Source organism: Watersipora subatra, chromosome 11 (genome assembly GCF_963576615.1).
Source record: "Watersipora subatra chromosome 11, tzWatSuba1.1, whole genome shotgun sequence".
Lineage (NCBI taxonomy): Eukaryota > Metazoa > Bryozoa > Gymnolaemata > Cheilostomatida > Watersiporidae > Watersipora > Watersipora subatra.
In genome coordinates this window covers 1,213,165-1,230,501 of record NC_088718.1, presented here as the reverse complement: position 1 = coordinate 1,230,501, position 17,337 = coordinate 1,213,165, and the positions used below count along the sequence as shown (strand labels likewise).

The 17,337-nt window shown below is 39.9% G+C and overlaps 1 protein-coding gene and 1 pseudogene across 3 annotated transcripts in view; one reads left to right on the top strand and one right to left on the bottom strand.

Annotated features, from left to right (window-relative positions):
• LOC137408445 (elongator complex protein 6-like) overlaps positions 1-17,337 on the bottom strand; it is a 77,221-nt gene that overhangs the window by 27,002 nt on the left and 32,882 nt on the right. The window lies entirely within an intron of this gene.
• LOC137408675 (uncharacterized) lies at positions 8,938-16,454 on the top strand (annotated as a pseudogene).

Sequence of the window (17,337 nt, the reverse complement as noted above, 5' to 3'; positions counted from 1 at the left end):
CAGTTCACCTGTAGCATATGCTGGTGCCCCTATACTAAGTTGGACGGGCTTTCGCTCCATCTGCGAAGGGGTCATGCGGAGTTGTACCACGCCACAATTCCATCAGTGGTTAAGCAGAGGTGGAATCACGAGACATTGTCAGAGGTGGCTAGGTTGGAGGTTGAGCTCTCTGGTGTCAGGTTTATTAACCAGGAGATTGGCAAGAGGCTGCCTCAATATACTATTGAGCAGATCAAGGGGGCCAGAAATAAGAATCCTCAATATCCTGGGATTCTGGCTGATATCAAGGCGGGAGGTGGCGCTAGCTCTGTTCCGGCGTTTGTGGGAACGCTATCTGGTAACTGCCAAAGGCCAGTCAGCCCTTCAGCTGCCGCACCACTGCAGGCCGAGCCTACCTTTGAGGACCGACTCCTCGGGCACATTGAGTTTGACCTGCTGTGTAGTAGATTGCCTTTGGCGGGCGATCCCAAAACACTCATCTGCCAACAGAGCCTCATTGACAGCGTTCACGAGTCGCTCTTCTCATCAAAGACGACTCGTCTGAAGGGGTCGAAGGTCATCAGACCCCGTCCTGTCCTTAGTGGCAGGCGAGCGCGCAAGGAGCTCTATAAGTCAGTGCAATGTGGCCTTGCGACGGATTACAAGATCATGCCCAATCGCATTTTACGCGGCACGTATGCACAAGAGGAGGCATCCATCCCTCCTAGCGCTGAGCGATTCTGGAAAAATATCTTTCAGAAGGACTGTGCCAAACAATAGGCAGTTCGTAGCGAGTAAAATTTATTACGAGCTACTAAAACACATCTCTAGGGATGAGGTCGAGTGTGTCCTTTCCAAGAAAGGCAAGGTATCGCCAGGGGTAGATAGTTACACCTGGAAGGACCTAAAGAAGGTTAAGGTCAAACTTTTGTTGTCGGCCTTTAACCTTTGGTTGTTGAGCGGCAGGATTCCATCTGGGTTGTGCAAACGCATTACTACGCTTATACCTAAGGTTGTTGGCACGTCCAATCCGGCGCAATTCAGGCCAATCAGTGAAATCAGTGTTTGGCCGCCTTTTCCATTGCGTGCTTGGTGAGCGCTTCGCGGAGGTTCTGCCTTTTAGCGAGCGCAAAAAGGGTTTTAAAAAGGGTGATGGGCTCTATTTTAACTCCAAGTTGCTTAAGAATGCCATCACTGAAGCAAAGACCAAGTACCGCAATCTCTGTGTCGCTTTTGTAGACGTCAGTAAAGCGTTTGACAGTGTATCCCATAACTCTTTGTGGGTGGCCTGTCGACGCCTTGGGGTACCTGAACACCTGGTGCAGTACCTGCGACGCTACTACAGTGCTGGTTCGACCAGACTGAAGCTCCCGGGTCGGGTGAGCAGCGATATACGGGCGAGTAGAGGTATTAGGCAGGGGGACCCACTACCTGTCCACCTGTTCAACGCCGTGATTGAGATGTGCACTGCTGAGCTGGATGAGAAGATCGACTTCCAGTTCGGCAGCAGCAGTCAGGCCAAGGTGACCTTTATGGCCTATGCGGACGACATAGTGCTCTTCAGTCGCACTGATGCTGGACTGATGAAGAATTGCGCCATCCTGGGTAGCGAGTTGGAAAAGTGTGGTTTGACCATCAATGCCGCCAAGAGTTCCACACTGAGTATCTCCTGCAAGAGAAAGAAATGGCTGTATGACCCTAGACCCATTCTTGAGGTCGATAGGGCCCCCACTCCTTCTCTGACGATTGCGGACACTTACAAATATCTAGGTGTCAAGGTCGGTGCGCTCGGGGCAATTCATCAACCCGCGGCACAATTGAGGGAGGCTCTAGTTAACATCACGAGAGGCCCCTTAAAGCCTCAGCAACGTATGAGCATCCTTCGGGATAAGCTTGTTCCGCAGGTGATGCACCAGTTGGCGATCTCCACATTGAACAGTGGCAAGTTACGCCATCTGGACTCAGCTGTTCGCTCGTTTGTCAAGGGGTGGCTCAAAATTTGGATAAACTGCTCTAAGGCAGTTTTTCATGCCTCTGTGGCTGACGGAGGCCTGGGTGTACCTTCCTTTCGCACCCAGGTGCCAGCTCAGAGGTATGTCCGAAATTGTCGTCTGCGAGACTGTTACGACGACCCCTCTCCGATCTTGTCTCTGGTGCCCTTCCATTGGCCGCCCCGACCATACAGGGCGAGCCTATTAGATCCGGGGTGGAGGCAAGATCTTACCACCGAGAGCAGCTGGTGTCATCTGTTGATGGCAAGGGACTGTCTTATCACTCTGACAGCCCTCAAGCACACTGCTGGTTAAGATCTCAGGGAGCATTGCTAACCGGGCGTGACTACATCCGAGCTATCCACTTGAGGCACAACCTTTTGCCCAGTGGTGTGGTGCGGGCTCGAATGAATCCGGCCCAATCCAAAGCTTGCCCGGTGTGTGTAAATGCGCCGCACACATAGCACATGCCCTCCAGCAGTGTCCGCGCTCTCACGGTACACGGATCAAGAGGCACGACTCCATCTTGAAGTACGTGCATGATAAGCTGACAAAACAAGGCTATTCCATTCTTCGAGAGCCCCACGTAAGAACTAGTGAAGGGGTTCTGAAGCCGGACATGGTTGCCAAGGTTGACGCCAAGGTTGCCAAATACGGCGGCTCTGAGTTCCTGGCTGCATGTAGAAGCCTGACCGGTGTTGACAGCATCATACCCGGTGCCTTGGTGATCAATTGGAAAGGGGCCATCTGCACTAAGACCATCGAGTGCGTAAAACCACTTCTGCAAGGAAACACGTTTCAGGCCATCTTGTCCACCCGTACATTGCAGTACGGAACTTACATCTGGGACATGTGGCACAAATCGACGGTTTTCAGGTTTGCAGTGATAGAGTGTGAGGAATGACATCTCCTCATTGGCTTTTGCCAGCACTCAGGCTATATTTTCCCCCTAGTATAAGGGACAGTGACATCTAATGATATACAAATCAAATCCTACTATCTCATGCGTGGCTATACACAGGTCTCTGTGGGAAAGTGGGTGGGAATAGCCAAATGCCTCGTCATCTAATTAGTGGCGCATGAATGGATTAACGATGTTCCCACTGTCCCTATCTACTATCTAGCGAAACCACAGCCAAGAGCTGCATGTGTTAGAAACTTGAAAAAAGGTTCAACAAACTTTGCCAAAAGCTATAATACTCATGATATACCCTAATCTAAATGCGCTTCATAAAGTATGTGAGCATTATCACAAAATTAATAAAATGATTATTCAATTGAATAGAGTTAAAAAAAACCTAATACCATTTCTCGTATTTCTCATCATGACCACAATATGAAGTGGAGAGTAGAATCTGCTAGGCTCTAAGATGGGATTCAATTCACACGACAAAAAGTCTCAAGAATGGTTCGTTTCTGAAAGATGAAGCGAACACCTCCACTGTTCCACCTTCAAAGTTTTAAAAAAATATTTCAAAATCTTTGAAAAAATAGGCCAAGAGCGGGAGAGAGACATGCAGGAAGGTCTTAACAAGAAAATCGTAGTTATTATTGAAGGCTAAGATCATCTTCTCAGCAGGTCGAGCAGATTTTGCTTAAAAAGAAGCAAAAGCTGGAAGAGGCTAAGGAAGAGTTGGCTACGGGAGAGAAAGCCATAAAAGATAAATGTTTAAAGGAAATGAGAAAGATCCTTGAGATACCCAAAACTCCTACTCAGAAGATGTCTAAAACCTCCACTCAGAAGATGTCTAAAACCTCTACTCAGAAGATGTTTAAAACCTCTACTCAGAAGGCTCGGGCAACTCAAATTTTTTCTGCTACATCAGAACTGCAAAGCAGCCAGGAGTTCCTGGTGCTGTAAAATATGTAATCATATTATTAATACTAGTTGTATTATTGTTATTTGATATAAATAGTACACGACATTAAAATATCACCTAGGCCCAGATTATACCTGCTGTTAGTAAATATTTATTGTTAATGTTCTTTAAAATATTTATTAATAGTGTTTCAAATGTTAGTTATCAACAATTTAATCAGTTTCAAAAAGAGTTGCTAACATTTAGTTAGTGGAGTAGGTAAAAAAAGTAATTGTTAAATATCATTCATTAAATTTAGATAGTTTTATTGATGGCAGCGTCTGTATATTGATGCAACTTTCTTTGAATTAAATCTCTTTTATTTCCGACCAACTCCTACTCAATGTAATGGAGACAACTATTTAAGTGGGAAGTTTTCATTATTTGTTAAAGGTAAGATATAGGTATATGGATATATATATATAGGTATATAGATGTAGGTATTTTTGTTTCAGGTAAGAACTTCGAATCGGAGTGTCACTGCTGCGTATGATGAGAATGCCCAGTTTAAAGGTATTTAGAGGTTGTAGTTTAGAGTTTGTAACAACTTCTCGTTGGCGAGGAGATAAAACAGTCGCTTCAAAAAGGCACTACTTTTTGTTTTCAGTGGAAATAAGCACGAGTGGGCTGAATTTAGGGCTGTTTGGCCGTCATATGCTCACTATGAATTGGGTTCAGAGAAAGGAAAGGCTTGGGCGCTTAAACAGGGTCTGAAGAGGGACGCTCTATCCCATATTAAAGTCATTTGAACAAATCAACCCAATGCACTTGAGAGAATGTGAAAACGCCTTGAAGACCTTAACTCCAGATGCCAGTGTAGCTGTTAAAAGTACATTTGTATAGCTCGAAAGGTTAAAGCACCTTACAGAAAGTGACATTAAAGGTCTGGTAAGCTTTTTAAGCACTGTTGAACTATGTTACAATCATTTGAGTGAAGTTAAGCAGCATTCAGCTGTTACACCGACCTAAGTTGATGAACTGAAGTCGAAGTTGTCCCCAATTATTAGGAGAAAAAAAATGAGTTTACTCAACTTTTTTTACCACTCACAAAATCCAACCCTTTACAAAGTTTATGAGATTTTTAGAATGTGAGCACGACCTCTGCACCAGATAATTGGCAGAGGATGCAACAAAACCAACCAAGCATGCAGAAGACAGCAAATTTGGTGCGGTAGCTAGGACACACACCTCCTTTGCTGGAAGTGCAGAAGGCGAAAAACCATCTTCCTGCCTAATACATACCCATCCAAAAGTTACACACATCATTATGGAGTGCCAACAGTTCAAAAATATGCGAATGAATGACGGGGTAAGTTTTTAATGAAGCATAAGGCTTGCTTTCGCTGTGTAGGTACACATAGAAGAGAAAGCAGTCAGGTTGCAAACAAATACACCACATTAGAGATGCCCCGATTCTAACTTCAAAAGCCGATTCAGATACCAATCCGATATACCGATTCTTATTGAAAAATAATCCGATTCAGATCTTTTGTGTTGCATAGATAATTGTTAATTTTATTATACAAATATAATGCAAAGAAAATATAAATATTGATGTATTTATTTTTTTGTATTTATGGAAAAAAGATATACACGTACATGTTTATATATTCACATACTGACATACTGTGCATCTAGTAACAAAACAGTCCATGTTTCTTGTAATCTGCTATTAATAATGGCAATTACTGTTAGTGGTACAGCTTTTTTCTGTGATAATGAAGTCTGTCTTCTACTGCTGAACGAACTGATGTACCTGTCTAAGTTTAGAGCAAATAAATGTTTCTCTAAATTACTGTTAGTGATTCAATTATCTCAGTGAGACGACTTTATCTTCCATCACTAGCGATCTAGCCAGTCGTACTGAAGAAGGATTCACTTGCCACAGATGATGGAGGACAGGCGAAATACCGATAAGCCATTGAGGTTATTTTATGCGATGCAAACAATACATCATATCTTCCGAATCAAGAGAGATAGATAACTTTATGCATCGATTGCTCAAATTACTTTCGTAATGCTAGTACAGTCATACTTCGACTTACGAGCTTAATGCGTTCTGAGACTGAGCTCGTATGTCAATTTACTCGCATGCTGGTGCAATTTATTTATATATAGAACAATTAAATATTTATTGATTAATTTCCATACTCTAGAAAATGCAAATAAAACACTCAAAACAAGATATTGTAACAGAAAGAACATGTTGGTTATTGTCCTAACTTATTACATGCTTTCAAAAAGCAACAAATAAAAATAAATGCAAGGAAATGTGATAAATTAAAAGGTAAAATTAAATACGTACATACAATAGCAGCTAACGCTAGCATTTGCCAGAGAGGGAGATATAAGTTATCCTTCATTACAACAGTTGACTTTGATAAATTTGGATTTTATCAAAGTCTTAAAAGACAAACTTCGAAGCAAATCTAAAAGCAAACTTTCATTTTTAATTTAACGTAATTAAAATTTCTTCGGTGTTCATAGTTTGAAGTTTCTCGCTAATTTTTCCTTTGTTTCGCTTTCACGACTAGCCGGCCGTTTCAAGATGAACCTATCTAAGGACGTTTGCCTTTGCCGCCCTTTCAACATGTTGCGATTAAGACGAACACAGGTGACGTCACAAAGGTTAATGCACGACCACTAGCCAACTTGTCCAAATGTCTATTTTTATAGTTTTGATAGATAGCACCGGCCTTTTCAAATAGCGTCGTTTCAATTACGCTGTCACCGGCCAATTGTTTATCATTTATCCAAAGCCTGAGCAGTTTCTCCGTCAGTGGTCGTGAAGATCGCTGCGCCGTTTAGAAACTATGGTTAGTCCTTTTGCAAGCTAAATGCCCTGACTATATTCATTCTGTTTGATAATTGTGTATGTATTTCTGTCATATTGCTGAGCTAGCTCAATCAAGCATACAGATTTTTGCATATTTTTCAACAATTTTCTGTTTAATATCAACTGTTATCATTCGCTTTTTCTTTACATTATTTTTTTATTTTACTGGCAAACTTTCGGTCTACGCACAGTACTTTTAATTCACATAATTCTGCACTAAAAATCGCGCACAAAAAACAGGGTAAAAAAGTATAACATGAGCAGATGAAAAATACAGATTGATGCTGTTGTCATAAAACACCTCCGGCATACTTGGCAACTGACTCACGTGCTCGTATCTTAAACATGGCTCGTATGTTAGTGCTAAAACATGCTTAAAAGCTGGTTCGTATCTCAAGTTTCTCGTACGTTGGAGCACTCGTAAGTTGAAGTATTACTATACATAGAAATATTACACCGCATTCTTGTTTCCCATCATTGGTCTCTTGTTCGTGATTGGCTGCAATAAATCCTATCGCTGTAATTGGGAAATACCGCACTTGGTGATTATGTCCTGACTAAAGCCAATAGATTCCTCAGCTGTGTTGAGGTTTATCAAGCTATAGACATGAAATAGATTGTGTGACAGACCTGGAATTCATTAGGTAAAAGTAAGGAACTTGCAGCTAATGATTTTTTATTAGTGTAGCAGGCTAAAATACGGTTTTCTGCTAAACAGTTGATCTGCAAAAAGTATCTGAAGTTTTCGATTTTTCAAGAAAAGATCGGCCGATACGATTTAAATACTTTACACTCATATCGGCGCCGATACTGATATTGAAATCGGGGCAACTCTACACCACATGTCAAAAAGATGACTACCACAACCTGCTGTGCATAGAGAAACCAGAAAGGAAGCAAACAAGCAGTGATGACTTGAAAGCAGCTGCTGAAAGTCATGTCACTACCAACCATTCAAAAAGGGATATATCCATGTCGGTATTCCCAATTCAGAGTGACCCAGTGACAGGAGTGCAGTAGTGTTCTATGATGGAAGACTTAATGCCACCTATTTTGCAAACAACCCTGTCAAGAAGCTGAATGGTAAACAGGTGGAAAAGGCGAATTTATGAATCACTAGGGTTGTGAACAGTGTCACAGAGCACCAAACTACTATTTAGTGAACTCGGCTAATAACGACAGGACAACCAGTGCCTGTGATTGCCTATTACATGGAAGAAATAACTAGTCAAGTTCCAAGTCTCAACCTAGATGCACTTCAATCTCTCTTCCCAAAAAGAAATAATTTGGAAGACCTAGTACAAGCTGAGGCAAAGGTAAACATCCTACTTGGCAATGACTACTATCATTATTACCCAAAAACTGAAGTGGACACAGCAGGGACTCGTCTAAGCTTTAGGAAGATGCTTACGGAGATTCCGCCTGTAAGAATTTTTATCCTCTCAAGCAGAGGATAAAAAGCAACCTGTTTGGGGCATCATGCATTAAGGATAATTGATCCATACAATTCGTTTTGTGAGAAAAGTAAAGTCCACACAGGAACATGTTTGACAAAGGCTGACGCTCAGAGAATGGATACCATTATCCGGTCAGAAAATGTTGTGACCTAGGTACAGCCAGGATGTGGTGGCCGCAAGTGTGGAAAATGTCCAATTCGAGGACACACATACTCTTTACAAGAACAGCAAAAGTTGGAAATGATCCAAAACAATCTTAGGTATCATCCAGACAAATAAATCAGGACTACAGCCTCAACCATACCCTTGGTTGAGGGATATGACACTACTCCCTGACAACTGAAAGTCAGTAATCGTAACCCTGAAAAACACCGGAAAAACTCGAAAAAAAAGATGAAGTGATTGGACCAGAACTAATAGTGCCCACATTAAGGACATGTTAGCCAGAAAAGTGGCTGGGAAGCTTTCACCAGAAGAAATCTAAAGCTGGAAAGGTCCGACTATCTACATCAGTCATATGGCGGTTGAGAATCCAAATTCATCTTCTACACCTGTTAGAATCGTATTCAACAGCAGTCAGAAACTCAACGGCTAGTCCCTCGGCAACTAATTGGTCAAGGACCTGACAGTTATATGACAGGATTATTAAAAATTTTACTCAGATGGAGAGAAAATCCTGCTGTGCTTATATGAGATGTAAAAAACCGTTTGATTCAATTAACATTTATGATGCTGAACAAGACTGCCATCTTTTCTTTTGGCGAAACATAAACCTCACAAGAGAACCTGATACCTATAATATTACCAGAGTCAATATGGGAGGCAGACCCACACCTGCAATAAAAGCTGAGGCCATTATTAAGACAGTAGAGCTGAATAAGAAAGAATGCCCTAAAGTGGATAGACTTTTCCGAGAGTCAATGTATGTAGACGATGTGGTCGAGTCAGAAAGGAATAAAATAGAGGTCAAAAATCTTGAACAATATTCAGACTTTGCAAAGCCAATATTTCTCGAATTAAAAGGCAAGATGGTCAAGTTGTTGTATTATTTACTTATTTCGAGTTAGCATTGTTTCATATGACGTGCATAGACATTGATAACTTACTTGTGTTTCACACTTAAGTACCTATGTTATTACATATTAATTTCATACATTTGCGGCATTCTGTTTTTTGGGAACCGAAAACGGGTTCAAATATACACTACCTTTCAGTTTCTGCGCATTTGGAAGAATTCATAATTTTATTATGACAACATCCGCTGATTCCAACATAGGGAAGGAAGGGTAGGTTGAGCCATAGGGTAGGTTGAGCCATAGAGGATTTCTTGAAAACTTGTTTGTTTAGGAAATTGTGTGACCTTGTGGAAGGATAAAGGTCATTTGGCCACCATCTTGGATTATTTAGAGCTCCATTGAACGAAAAAATGAGTGCGAAATTACATAAAGTTGAACAATTTGAACTGAGAAAAAAATTTCACCTATCGCTTTCAACTCCTTGTTTTTAAAGTTTGCAATTTGTGAATTCTTTTACAAGTTTTATGTGTTGTGCAAACACAATTATCCTCAATATTTCACCTGATTAATTAATCAAATAGTAAATCATGTTTACAATAATTCATGCTTAGGTAAAAATGCTCAACCTGCCCCAAAACCTGTATTGATTGATATCACTAATGTTCTATACATTTTTAGATCCACAATGGTTCGAAATTATAAGAGGAAAAACGACAGGGTTGAAAATAGTAATTTGACAAAAGAGCTCACAGCAGCTGCGAGGTTGATAAAGAAGCAGAGATAGGCCATCAGAACAGCCGCCAAAGAGCATGGTGTGGATAGGATGACACTTACAAGCTTTATTAAATATGACAATCAGATAGGCTATAAAGTGTAGTCGAGTGCGCAAAGTGTTTACTAACGAGGAAGAGGAACATTTTCGACTCACATCAAGGGTTTAGATGATAGACTTCATGGACTCAATCCAGTAAAATGCAGGAAACTGGCTTTTGATTACGCTATGGCTAATAATGTAAAGACCGGTACTGGTTGGACAACAAATCTTAGAGTATGTTGCTTTTTCGTATTAACAAACTAGAAGCAAAACTAAAACAAAGTTATTGTTAAATTTTAGTAAGGCCAAATGGTTCTGGACCGACACGCCTGAAAAGACGAGATTAGAAGAGCGGCGTGAGCGCCAAGCAAAGCGAAAAGTACCTTTCCAAAAAACAAAAAGGTAGGAAGCCATCAAGCCTGCGGATTCTGAAAATTCAACCTCTGAAGAAAAACTGGCAAAGGAGATGGTGGACACCGATAGCGGTGGTGTTAGTGATGAGCCTGCATATAATATTCCTGCACCTCCTACGAAAAAATCTGTTGAGATCAACTCATTTGTACTCGTAAAGTACACAACACAGATGAAAACAGACATACAATTTGTAAGAGTGGTGTCCGACATTAAAGAAGGCATATATAAAATTAAATTCACACGGAAGGCAAAAGGGTCAGATTCAACTCTCTCATTCATCTACCCTGACAAAGAAGATGTGGATGACAAAGTAACACTAGACAATATTATCATAGACAATATCTGGTGATATGTATAATAGATATGGGTTTTTCCACAGAACTAGCCCACAGGTGTATGGTTAAACAAATCAAATATTTCATGTCTAAATTATCACAAAGTAAAAAACAGTATTATAATGAATCAGTGTTTATGTGAATAGCACCAATCCAAACATCAATTGTCACAAAGTACGACTTCCAGCGACCAACACTTATTGATATAAAAAGCATTATTATGTGGTGTACCCAACAGTTTTTGTTGCAAAAAGTGTGACATGAAAGCATTGGGGTCTAAAATGTAAGATAATGTATTCAAAGCATTATTTTTTTGCAAATTTGTTTTCTTGTCATCTGCAAAGTTGAATTCACCTTGCCGAATAAGCTTATCGATCCTATTGCTCCCCATGACCTGACAGCGTGATGTTATTGTTTGCTTTTACGCGTAACACATGGTATCCCCTGAGCCAGTCAGAATGTTACGTCGATGAAGGGGTGGCAATATTTGTTGCCGGCCTTAATTTTTATTGAAACTACCTATGAACATTGGCAAGGGTGTGTGCTGCTTTAAACAAATATATCTACATAAAATGATATTAAGTATGACTACAAACTCGGGTCCGAGTTTGTAAAATTGCAATTTGGTGTCCCTATGAAAAAGTGCCATCGGTGATTTAATTAACTGTCTACAATGAACGGAAGACATCCTTGTATAAAAATGAATCATGCCCGTACCTTGCTGTGGAAGTCCTGAAACCCGTATGGTATGATGCGACGACAATTTCATTCATAAAACTTAGAGCACTTGAAAGTCGGCATCCCCTCGATATACCGGATGCTGATGACACTTCGTTTTCGTCAAACTTTTGAGAAACTGAATGGTAAGTTTTTCAACTTATTTTGCTGTTTCTAAATAATATTGAGAAATCATTTAACTAATCATTTTGACGTGTGTTCGGGAGATTTTAAGGCGATTTTATGAATTATTTTTTTGATTAATTTATCCACGACTTTCTTGTGACTCGGCATCCACCAATAAGCCAGTGCAGTATATCATGTACGGAAGTACTTAGATTTGGTTTTTCTGTTTAGCCAGAGAATACGAGTGGTCAAATTTGTAAAAAAAGAAATTTTTCTGAGACAAGTAGTACATGTTACGAAAGTTGAAATTTATGAAAATCAATATAAGCCTATTTTTGTACATTGGCAACCGGCGTATCTCACAATCTCAAATGCCTCGCCGTCCCCAATACGTCGGACTACCAATGAAGATAATTAATCGAAATTTCTAATGTAAATCCCATACAAGTATAAAAAATGCTCTTCTCGTTTCGGCTCATGTAGAAATAAGTACAATTATAAGAATCTTGGACCATGTGCCATCGTTTGAATACGTAAATTAATTTTAAATCATTGGTTTCCAGTACAGCTTGTCAACAAAGGATTTTTGAGTGATGTCCATGTTACGTTGGTGCCATCACAAAATGTATCATGTCGTAAAAGCTATAAAAAGCACAAATATGGATGCTTACATGGTTTTTTTCCTTTAAAAAGACACACTCGAAATATTCGTTGTTTTATTATTTATAAACTTTTTTAAGATTAGTTGTTTTAAATTATTTTAATTTTACCAGCGTAATAATTAACGTGATCACGCAGCGTCCCCATTAATTTCCATTAAGCTGGTGGCAACACAACTTATCCTTGTTCTTTCATATTATTCACATTTTGTTTCTTTTTTCTCATATTGCACCATTATTTGTCATGAAATAGCTTGCCGTTTGTGCCAGTTTTAGGCACGGCATTCATTTGTTTATCAGGTATATGTTTTCAAGTTATTTTTATGTTTTATAATTTTTAAGTTAACTTAAAAGTAATGATTTCACTACATGTTATATTTCAAGCTAAAGATGCGACTGAAAAAATCCCACAAAAAACAAAATGTTTTTTTTTTCAAGTTAATTTACACATTTTACAAAGAATGTGATGGTGCATTTTACCATTCAAACTTTTAAAATCATTTTATTAATTTATTTTTCACTACAATGAGACATGCTTGTTTTGTACACACACAGGTTTTCTACAATGCCGGGGAATCAACATCCAACACTTCGGATCAAATTAGGGCCAAACAATCATAAAAGAGCACGATCTGAACTAGCTGCATCAAATTCATCTCCATCAGGGTCATCACCATCAGAGACTGAGAGTTCTATTAGGTCTAGCCTTATTTCACATGAGTCACAAACTGACCAGTCACTACATGCTGCAAAAGCTACTCAGTCCTCACAGGATGCAGGACCTTCGAGAATTCAACAATCTAGGCTTAGTGATTGATGCTTGGCAAGGAAGGCCCAAAGGTGGCAAAGGAAGATGAAGAGAAATATGAAAATGTAAAAAAACCAGATGCAATCTACTCCAAATGGTACAGAACAAATCTTGAAGGAGATAGAAAGAAGCGTTACAATGAGGGATATGCTAAAAGAATGCGCAAACTGCAAAAAAAACCTGATAAAGAAAAGGCTAAAAAAACAAGCCTGCAAAAAAGAGAGCTGCCTGTCCTACTACAAGGTCTGAATTGCAGTTACTGAAAAAAGAGAAAAGAAAAAGCTGAAGAAACAAGCCCGGAGAGCAAAAGTTAGTGATGCACAAAAGGAGGAGATAAATCGTAAACGAAGGGAGAAGCGTGCAGCACAGTATGAAAAGCTTTTGGAAATGAGACGTTTACGACGTGAAATGGAAAAGGAAGAGATTGATGGAAGAGAACAAGAGGCATAGAGAACGGCAGAAAAGTCTCCGAGAAGAACAGTGCTATGACAATGAAACCCCAAAAATATCAAGACAGGATGGCAGCATTAGAAGTAGGTCAGCATCTGCAAGAAGGAGAGCTTTTTCAAGAGCTATTGCTGCTTTTCCCAATTCACCCTCAAAGTTTGCTGAGACTGTTCGGGATGTGGTGGACAAAGCAAAAGGAAAGAAGAAAAAAGCACTTCAAATGGAAGGACTTGCCAGAGCCCACAAGGAAGTTTACGAGATGGTGAGCATACCATTGGCAGAACAATTGCAGAAGGTAAGGAAGTCGAGAAAAAATCATGACATGAACGTGAAATGATGTGTTTTGCAAATGATCAGCATCCCCAAAAGATACAAGCTGATACACCTGATACGTCCACCTGTACAAACAAAACAGACCAGAGTGAAGCAAGTTAATACAGAAAGAGACAGAATGGTAGTAAAGTTCTATGAAGAAAATGTGATGACCTTGCCAGATAAGAAATATGTTAGTAAGAAGGCACACAAGGTTACAGGAGTCCTTACATGCTCTATCGCAATGATTGATGCAAAATTCAGACAGCAGCATCCAAATACTAAGGTCCGCCAAAAGAAGTTATTCACGTTGAGGCCAAAACATATAAAGCCGTCAAAATGTATCAAGTATCGCGGATGTTTATGTGAGTATTGCACAAATGCTGAACTAAAGATCCAGGCCATCAATTCATTGTGCCATCGGATGGGGATGAATTCCAGATTTCAAAGAGTATATGGACTTGCGAAGGCGACAATGTGTAATAAGCAAGACAGAGCAAAGTACAACAAGAGAGTTTGTATAAAGAGGTGTGTAGATTGTGGGGCAAAGAAGGTGAATGAATCGCTGAAAGACATTGGAAAGACACCAGGGCAAAAAGATATCATGGAAGAAATGGGAGAAGGTGAGTGTGCAACAGGATGGGAAGGTGATCACAAAGCAGAACCTGACAACAAAAGAAGGACGCTTGCAAGATTGTGTTTATGAGTTAAAAGATGAAGCTGACCGTATAACAGAACACTTGTTTAATGCTTCGTGGCAGTACAGCCAGTTTAGACAGTTGTCTGTTGATCCACCACCCAAAACTGTAGTCATAGTCCTTGACTTGGCAGAAAACTTCACTTGCACACACCAAGACGAAATCCAGAGCGCCCACTGGTACCACAGCAATGTTACTGTGCACCCAAATGTCTGTAGAAGTGTCATGGAGGAGTCAGTAGTGTTCATATCTCCAGATAAGTCCCATGATTACCACGCGGTAAATGAATTCATGGACTGCACCGTGAAGCACATCAAAGGAAAACTAAATGGTGTGTCAAGCATAGTCATATTTTCGGATGGGGCGGCTGCTCAATATAAGAGCAAGGGGCTGTTCGCTGACATTTCTCAGGCCGAGAAGAAGTATGACATCACTGCTCAACACCATTCTTATGGATCAAGACACGGCAAAGGACCAAGTCACGGAGAAACTGCTGTAGTCAAGAGAAGTGCAAACCAAGCCATTGTAAATGGTACCTGTACAATCAACAATGCTAGAGAGATGTTTGAATATTGTGTTGAGTGGTTAACAAGAAGTGCTGAGCCATATGAATGTGTACACCTCCAGCGATCCTTCCAGTATGTATACAGAATCGAGAGGCACCATTATCAAGACATCACGCTGAGGACAGTGACGGGCACAGGTCAAGTGCATTCAAGGCAGGATGTGACCGTCTACTTTCTACCAAAGAAACAAAGTATGTTTTTATTGTTTCCTTCTTTTCCCATGTAACAACTCCTAGTTTCTTTTCAGTTCATCAAAATGGGACCAGATAGTTACTGTGAAAAGTCTGGAACAAATTTCACTGTCACAGTTTAGATTAAATTAATATTACAATTCTGTTTTATCAGGTTACCAAAACAATAAATAACAAGGGAAAGTTCAATAAGAGGTGGTAAAGAAATACCTTTTCCTTCATTATTTTCTCTCTGGATCTAGCACCAGCCAAGACCCCACTGTTAATCAAAAGAGCCCAAGAACTACTGTGCTGACTCAGCAAGAACCCCACTAAATGAAGATGATACATCAGGTAAGACATTCAGTTGTTTTTGTTTGTTTTTTTCAGTTGAGATGTGTAGTACCAGTCATGTACATTTACTTTCTTCAGGACAATCAAATTACTGTTTAGTTGAATCTTTTGTAAAGTAATCTTGTCATATTTCACACATTTTACTCAACAGGGCCCAGCACCAGCCAAGACCACATGTGACTCAAGAGAGCACAAGACCTACTGTGCTTACTCAGCAAGACCCCCAAGTAGATGAAAATGATGTCAGGTAAGAAATTTTCTCAATTCTGTTAATATTGATTTGTTGTACCAGTCATGGTCATTTTCTTTCTACAGGACAATTATGTTAGTGCATAAATAATGTTACTTATTATATTCTGCACTTTTTACCCAACAGGACCTAGCACCAGCCAAGAGCCCCCTGTGAACCAAGAGAGCCCAAGAACTATAGCGACTCAGCGAGACCCCTCAGTAGATCAAGATGATAAGTCAGGTAAGATAGAAAAATATTCTGTGGTGCATAAGATTTAGAAAAGGTAATCCACAACAAGCACACAATGGTTTTTTTCTGGAAATATGTACTGAATACTTATGGTTAGCTTCAATTGATTTACACCTTCTGACACTTGCTTATAAGACCAGTTTGCTTAGTTACAGGTAAACTCATACAACTTATAAAACTAGTATAGGAAAGCCAAAACGTTAAGGGCTACAAAAGCTGTGACTTCTGTTTCATTTAAACTTTTACCCTTATAGGCAGTCTTCCATGGAGTGTTGGCAGTTGGGTACTGGCGGAGTATGATGGAGCTTACTACCCAGGGCGTGTCATTACAATCGACGGCACCGGGTTGGAAGTTGAGTGCATGTCCAAAAGTGGTGACATCTGGAAGTGGCCAAAAAGGAGAGACATTGCCTGATATCCATATTACCGGGTCAAAAAGCAATTACGGCCACCGGTAACTGTGTCAAATAGGGGCAACTTTAGCATGTTCCCAGATATGGCAACTTGAGAAAAAAGAAACCCTAGGACAGCCTAAGCATCACTTTGTTTGAATAGTAATATTCAGTTTGTGGACATTCACACTGATGCTAGGACTGTTTCGCACTTTGTTGTGTTATTTAAGGCTACTGCAGGATGGAGCTCATCAGCTGGGGGGCTCCTGCAGCACTACCTCAATACTATGATAATGAATGATTATTAGTTAAAGAACAATGGGCAACTGTCACCAGATTCCTATTGCAGTCTGATTCACTGCTGATAAAGCTCATTGAGGCTTCATGAGACTTAAAAATTGTAACCACTGTGCATGTGGTCAGTACTCTGCATTAAGGATCTGACATTGATAACAAGGCTTATTATTGTACATATTGTCAATTTTTAATATGTCCAAACAAATAATGTGGTCAAAAGGTGGTGGTTTTTGTTTTTGTAAAGTTTTGAAAGTTTTAATAATAGTGTTAGACTAAAAATTCATTTGGAATGGCAGTGGATAAAAAAGTGATCAATTAAAGTAATGAATAATGAAAATAATCAATATGAAATAGGATGGCTTGCGAGGGTAATGCTGTTGTTAAAAAAGCAACATTGAACAGCAGCATAGACGATTTTCCAATTACCGATACTGCTGGAGAAAGTATCCAATATGACTTAGTTTCAGTCAACTGCGCATGCGGCTTACCTCACACTGGATACTTTCAGCTGTATGATGGGTAATTAGAAAGTTGTCTATTGATACAAGCGTACAAGCTTAGACCTGTGATTGTACATATTGTCAATTTTTAATATGTCTAAAGGTGTTG